This window comes from Hemicordylus capensis, chromosome 1 (genome assembly GCF_027244095.1).
Source record: "Hemicordylus capensis ecotype Gifberg chromosome 1, rHemCap1.1.pri, whole genome shotgun sequence".
NCBI lineage: Eukaryota > Metazoa > Chordata > Lepidosauria > Squamata > Cordylidae > Hemicordylus > Hemicordylus capensis.
The window spans coordinates 180,573,296-180,581,274 of NC_069657.1; positions in this window are offsets into that span (position 1 = coordinate 180,573,296).

Consider the following 7,979-nt stretch of genomic DNA (forward strand, 5'->3'; position numbering starts at 1 on the left):
GCATCCTCGATTTCCAACACCTCCTCCACCTGCGCCTGAGCAACTTCTTCAATTGGTGGTAATTCTTCTTCCATATCTTGAGCCTGTGTTGCTCTTTGCAGTTCTTCCAGCTCAACTCCTGTGAATACTTTATTTCTTATTATGTATCTTCTCTGGTCTGCTAGCCTTTGTTCTGTTATTTCTGTATCTGGATGCTTCTCTTTCCAAATTTGGTACATTCTTTATAAATAACCTCTTCTAGTTGGACTAGACTTGTAATAGCAGGTCATTATTTCCTTGTTGGCATTTTTCGTATATTTTTTTCGGTTAAGCGACGTTTCTTCCAGTAACCTTGCAGTCTCCAGCCCTGGTTGCTCAACTGAAGATCCTCAGTCCTGTTGCCCACTTGCCACCAGATGTCCAGGGACTATAGCACCTGGCGCGGTCCTTGTTGACCCGGGCAACGACCGATCCGGTATAGATTTATTAAAGTTACGTCTCACCATATTGTTGATGGGAGAGGCACTCTTCGTCTGGCTCCTCTGGTGAGACCTGTCCAGTATGGTTGGACCTCTGGCATAGCTCTCACCTTCCTCAGAGCACACAAGCCCCACAAACACGCCAAGGTAGTGCCTCACTGGGGGATGATGATGATGATGATGATGATGATGATGATGATGATGATGATTACATTTATATCCCGCTCTTCCTCCAAGGAGCCCAGATAGTGTTTGAGTTACCATAGCGGTAGCTCCTCTTTTCTTGTGCTGCTACTTTCTGGGGCAGTGCCATATGAGAAGTTTGGGATTGGGAAGATTTAGACTGAACAGCCTGGATTTCAGGAATCTGGTTTTGGGGTACCAAAGAGTGATTTGGCACAGCGAAGAGCATTTTCTCTCCTCCTAGCCATCTCTCTGACTTTATCCAAAGTATGTTTCAGCTCCCATAGTGGTTTTTCATGCACAGTTTGGAGCAGTTTGTTTTCATAACAATCTGATCACTGTTAATTTCATTAGTAAAGTTGACAAACTCACGAGTTACACTTAAGGCACACAGTGATGTAACATATTGTTCAATAGATTCACCAGGGAATTTTACTCACAGCAGGATTTACCATGAGTTTATGGGGAGGCTTTACTGCAAACTTGAAGTTGTCCTAAAAAACCGACACAAATAGTGGATGTTTTTATGCCGGATATAAATTGGGTTACACTCTAATGCACAGTGGAAAACCTGAATTGTGTGTGAATTGCTCCCCGATAACTCGCAGGGACTCTGGGGTAAACCTAGCCGATATGTGAACACACCCCCTCCATTCTGGAGGGGAGGAGACTTAAAGGACTTCAAAAGCCCGTTGTGAAAAGCTTCCAGGCAGTTGGGGGATCTAGAATAGAATTTGTAACATTCAGCAATCATATTCAAAGTAGGGTTGAAATGATCATCTAAGGCTCGAAGAGCAGCTTTATAAGGGTTGGCATCCCCTTCCAAGTTGGCAGGGAAGTGCAAATGAGTATATGTTCTTTGGCTTTCAAGGCCCAGACAGTGCAGCAATACATCCGTCTGCTTTGCTGGAGTAAAATCAGGGGTCTGTACAGTGAGGAGGTAATTGCAGAAATAGGACCTCAGTTGTTTCCAGGGAAGAGCAGGTATCCTGGTATCTAACACTCTCCTTAGAGCTTTCTGCTATCTCCAGCCCAATATTGAGACACATACACTTTTTGTGACACATACACTTTTCCTTCTGCAGTACATCCTTTGTATTCCAGGACAGCAGTGAAGTATCCATTTATGGTAATAGGGGAACCTCCATAACCTTATGGGTGGATGTCTGAAGGCTGCAGGTGCAGAACTGATATTGTAAGGAGTTTCTTGTAAAGTAGATGGGAAATGATAGTGTATGGAAAACCAGCATCAGCCAGCACACGCACTTCATGACAATTCAATTTTCCTTGGTAATGTGGAGAAGCAGGCTCTGAGTCTGTCACACTTAAGGTGCTGTCAGGAAGCAGTTCATCTGCCTCATTCTTATCATATTGTCAATCATTAATGGAGTAGACAGCAGACTGGCAAACCTTAGCCTTTTCTATCATCTTTTCACCTTTCCTTTCATCTGTTGCAAGTGACTATCTGTGCAGGACAGTGAGCAAAAGCGGCTTCACATTGGTAGTATTGATAACTCTTCCTTTCCTGTGCAGCCGCTTTCTGGGGCAGTGCCATATGAGAAGTTTCGGCTTGGAAGGATTGGGATTGAACAGCCTGGATTTCAGTAGGTAGGTCTTAGGGTACCAAAAAGAGCATTTCGGCACAGTGAAAAGCATTTCCCACCCTCCTAGCCATCTCTATAATTTTTTGCAAGGTGAGTTTCTCTTCTAGTAGCAGCATGGTGTCAGCAACACATGCTGACATCAAGATGGCACCAGCACATGCTCAGATGCCATTTCCTCCCCGACACTGCCCACAGGCTGCTGGGAACAGGAACTTCCTGTTCCCAAGCAAGACGCAGCCAGGCAGTGTGGCTTTTCCAAAAAGAGAGCCTGGCTGCTTAATGCAAACAGTGCCGTGCTGGGGCAGCAGAGGAGCAACGGAGGGGCAGGTAAGACCTGCCTTCCTCCTGTTAAAGTGACCTATTCGCTCCCACCGAAATGATTAAGCTGGGGCAGCTCAAAGTGTTTCGGTGCCTCAAAACAGAGGCACTAAAATGCATCGAGCACATCCCTACTGTATAACAGTAGAGATGTGCCAGCTTCTCATGGCTCACCTCAGATTTGTTTGGAAATGATCTGATCTCTTTAAAAAATGGAGGGGAGGTAGGTGGGAACCCGACCATTCACAAACAAATCTGAGCCTCTCCAACAAAACCCTCTTCATCTGCTCTCTACCATGTACCAGTATCAATTCACAAAGAGAAGAAGAAAAACACGATAGTAAAAGCAATGCATTTAACTTTAGCTCTACAACTTTTACTCCACTATAATTCAAAAACAAAAGATAGCAGTGTAGCACAAATAGATTTTTAGAGGTCCTTGGAGAATCTGAAAGATCCCCACCCCTGCAGAATATTAGGGGAGAGAATCCTGTGTAATCTACGAACTCATCTAACCAGGTACTGGAAAAACTTCTCCACACAAGCAGTATTTTATTTAGGGGTTTTTGTTTTTTTTAAAGAAGGTCCTTATTGATAGACTTGCGGTTACTCCAAGTGTCTCATGCACGAGCCCGTTAGGTTTTGGTCAGATTTTTTGAGACCTCTCCAATAATAGTAAGTTCTTGATTCTGTGCAAGTTTAAGAATTACAATTATATTGAGCTTCCACAAATATTTGCAAGGGGGCCTTTCTGACTCCAAAGACTTTCTCCCAGATCCCTCTGCAAATTTAATTTGCATTTCAAATTAGTTTGTGCTCCTGTTCCTTCTTTTGTTCTTTGTGAACTATAGTAGTTCTTGAGACTTGGGCTAAAAAGCAATAACATTAAGAGAATTAATTTAGTCATTTTTTTCTCCACTCTGGGCTGTTTCCAGACAAATGAACACGCATATGATGAATATTTATATACCGCTTTTCAACAAAACGTTCCCAAAACAGATTACATAGATATAAATAGATAAATAAAATGCCTTCCTGTCCCCAAATGGCTCACAATCTGAAAAAGAAAATTAAGATGAACACCAGCAACAGCCACTGGAGGGATGCTGTGCTGGGGATGGATAGGGCCATTTGCTCTCCCCCTGCTAAATAAAGTTAATCACCTTTAAAAGGCGCCTCTTTGTTCAATTAGCAGGGGATGAAGTTGAGGGTTAATGAAGTTGAGGTTTAAGAAAAAGAACACTGACAAACTTCTCTGAGCATAAAAGATCTTCAGTTCCATTCTCCTTTGATCTCAGCTTTTCCAAATTCCAAATGTTATTTCCCAAACTTGAACTTAGATATGTTTTTTTGGCATCTGCATCTGAGAGTCCTCCACACTGAGGCCTTGTTTCTAGACCACTGACTGTGGGTAGGCAAGGCTTTGTTACGGAAAAGCTTTTGGAAGCTACAATCCCTCTAGTCAAAGAACGAAATCATGGCAGGTACACCACCAGTCTAGCTCTCTTATAAAGCACCTAAAGAGAATATGGAGGACTGAGTCCTAAGAACACCTTAGGATACAACCCAAAGAGAAGTAAATGTAGCACAGGATGCAAATTAAAATGACAATGTAGTTCAGAGCCTCATTCCATATCAGTGGGGGGAACCCGCAAGCTGCATTTTGTAACCTAGCTTTCCATACAATCAGTTATTTTTTAGGATTTAATGTGGTTTAAGATTAAAATCTTGACTGAAATCTTTTTGTATGTTGGGAAATTTGCACATTATTTTTCATGTGGTGAAGATTGCTATCTCTAAAAAAAAAAGGTCCTTATCTAGAGGAAAAATCAAAACACACATATGTGTTACTTCTATGTCTCTAGTAAGCACAGTGCGTTAAAAAGGACAAATGGATGTGTGCCAATTTTTTCTCCTGGCAAAGCCAGTTAAGGAGAACAGATGATGAGCTAGTACCACTAGCACTTTCAAAGCTCCACATTTCTGGCCACAAATCTAGAAAGCCAGTTTAGAGTCAGATGGCCCAAATATAGCATAGCCACCTGACTATTGGGAGAGGAGAGCTGGTCTTGTGGTAGCAAGCATGACTTGTCCCCTTAGCTAAGCAGGGTCCACCCTGGTTGCATCTGAAAGGGAGACTAGAAGTGTGAGCACTGGAAGATATTCCCCTCAGGGGATGGAGCCACTCTGGGAAGTGCAACTAGGTTCCAAGTTCCCTCCCTGACAGCATCTCCAAGATAGGGCTGAGAGATTCAAGCCTGCAACCTTGGAGAAGCTGCTGCTAGTCTGTGAAGACAATACTGAGGTAAATAGACCAATAGACCACTCAGTATATGGCAGCTTCCTGTGTTCCTGTGTGACTATACTATAGGGCTTGGCCATCCCAGCCCCATGCACCTGAACTCACTCATGCCTAAAGTCTCCTGACCATAAAGAACGTAGAAAGATATCAAAGCACACAGCCGTATCTGGGGTGGCTCTGCATTATTGGCATGAAATTCGGTTCCTGGGCTCCTCTGGTTCCCGGGGAGTGAGCACTCCTCCCAGTGGGCATGTTGCCTTAACCTGTCAAGGTCTGGTTCCTGGCTGGACTGCCTGACTTCTTCCATCCAACATTTGCAACCTAGAAGTTGGGCAGAACATGCTGGGTGGGAGCCGGGAAGACTGGCTGGGAACTGGACTTTTATGGGTTAGGACAACACACCCAGTGGGAGCACACCCTCCTTGGGAACCAGACTTCTCGTCAATTGTGTGAAGTTACCCATAGAATGGCTTCAGTGTTTCATTCAGAATCTGCAAACAGCCTGAATCAATACGATCCAGATGTGCAATATCATAACAGCATGGCTTTATTCTGAAGCCTCATGCCACACATGCCAATATTATTACCTCCTGCATGACTGGTCATTGTGGCTGGCACTGTGCTCTAGGGCTCACCTTACAATCCCAACCTCCCAGGTTTAAGCAGCCTTTAAGTGAAATGCAAAAGGTTGCCGGTTTGATTTCCCGCTGGTATGTTTCCTAGACTATGGGAAACACCTATATCTGTCAGCAGTGATATAGGAAGATGCTGAAAGGCATAATCTCACACTGAGCGGGAGGAGGCAATGGTAACCTCCTCCTGTATTCTACCAAAGAAAACCTCAGGGCTCTGTGGGCGCCAGAAGTTGAAATCAACTTGATGGCACACTTTACCTTTAAGCTCTTCAAAGCACTTACTAAGCTGTTATGACTGTTCCCAAGGCAGCCATCTTCATCCAGACCAGCCCTCCACTTCTAAACGCAGCTGTAGCAAATGTACGTTTTGTTTTGTTATTACATCTGACTAGAATATTGCATTGTTACAATAAACCAGAATGTCTTACAGCAGAACTGAAGCCCCAGGTTGCCAAAGACAGAACAAAAACAGCTTTCTAAAGTTGAAAAATAAATATTTTGAAAGGTTAGCTTTGAGGCAGGCTCATTTTTCAGAATCCAATTCAAAAGAAAAAGACATACTCTTTACAGTCACCTTACACTTCTATTATAGATTTTTTCTCCCCCAAAACAAACAGTAAGGGAAAATACCTCCCTGCTCCCACTACTATTAGTACCATTACTATGAATATTTTGATACCGCTTTTCTGCCAAAGTGAACCAAAGGCCTAGAGCCTTTGGAATCAGGCAGTATATAAATTAAATAAAAAATAAAATAAAATAAAGTTCCCAAAGCGGTTTACGTAGAAAAATAAATAATACATAAATAAGATGGCTCCCTGTCCCCAAAGGGCTCACAATCTAAAAAGAAACATAAGGCAAGAGCCACTGGAGGGATGCTGGGCTGCAGTATACTAATATACCAGAAAGATTTGATGTCAAGTAGCTGTAAGGCAGGTGCATGCAAACCATTTTTGGTCTGGGTGATTTCTGAAAGGTTTTTAATTTTTTTATCTCACATCAGATGTTCATTTTTGACATTTCCTTGCAAGAAGGATCAAGCTCAGTAAGATCATAAAGCTAGGGGCGATAGGTCACTGGCTGATAATCATTGCTCAGATACGGCACCTGAGATTTCTGTTGTGTCAGTCGTACATACTCCCCCTGCACCCCCACAAGCCTCTGCTTCTGGTCTTGGTTCCAATATGCTGAGATCGGCCATATTGTCCAAACCCACCAATCCTGACTTATCTTCCCCTAATCCCCTCAGGGAACCAGACATCTGTCATTTAGATTTGAGGTGAGGGACAGATACCTGGAAGGATATGCCAAGATTAATAGATTAAGATGACATGAACAATCTTGGTATATCAAAACTGACACCAGAAGTAGAGGCTCACGTGAGGATGGGGTGAAACATTCACTTCCGGTGTGACACCAACCACAGCCGCCTGAACCCACCCATTGTATTAGCATGCATGATGAATGATATCAAAAAATGTGTGTGTGTGTTTGGGTTGGGGTGGGGGAGCATTTAATGTGCCAAGAGTGGCAACCTCCTATTCCTGTTTAATTGCACTGAAATGGGAGTATGAAGTCTGTGGTCTCATGAGCTGTGTGTGTGTGTGTGTGTGTGTGTGACTATTAAAAATAAAACCCTCTGCAGCTGTGCAGCAGAACTCTCTTCTTCTTTTTCCTCATGATGTTTGTAAGTGCTGGAGTCCAGAAAGGTAAATGCTACCCAAGGCTGGGCTCACAAAGACTCAGGAGTTATATAGGCTGGATGCCCTAGGATGGCAGTGATGTACGATGAGCTGCTCCTTTCTCTAACCAAACAACACTCTCCAACATTTCACAGACGAAAATAGGGACAAGCCTTTGAATGTGTAAGGGAGGGGTGGGAGGCATGAGGTACAATTCTGACCACACGCATGCCACAGATGGAAAGCATGCAGATAATAAAGTGCACGCAGAGCACAGTATTCCAGATTATCCACGCAGAAGAGCCAAGTTCATACCCTCCAACATTTCACAGATGAAAATAAGGAGAGATGCACTTGAAACAACCCATTCTCATATCCAAGATGGCTGCCCAAGCCCCTCCCCTCCATTATTACACATTGTTGAAGACTGATTCCGCCAGCTGTTTGCAGTGCACTGCGGAGTGCCTTAGCAGGATACATGCATTTACATGACACCAGAGTTGTTGTTGTTGTTGTTGTTATTTACATTTTATATCCCGCTCTTCCTCCAAGGAGCCCAGAGCGGTACACTACATACTTAGGTTTCTCCTCACAACAACCCTGTGAAGTAGGTTAGGCTGAGAGAGAAGTGTCTGGCCCAGAGTCACCCAGCAAGTCTCATGGCTGAATGGGGATTTGAACTCGGGTCTCCCCGCTCCTAGAGCCTCTGAAAGGGAACTGAATCCTGAAGAATGACAATTCTAGCAACTCATATGAAAAAAAACTGTGCAAGGCATCCATCCCCAAGAGGCAAAAAA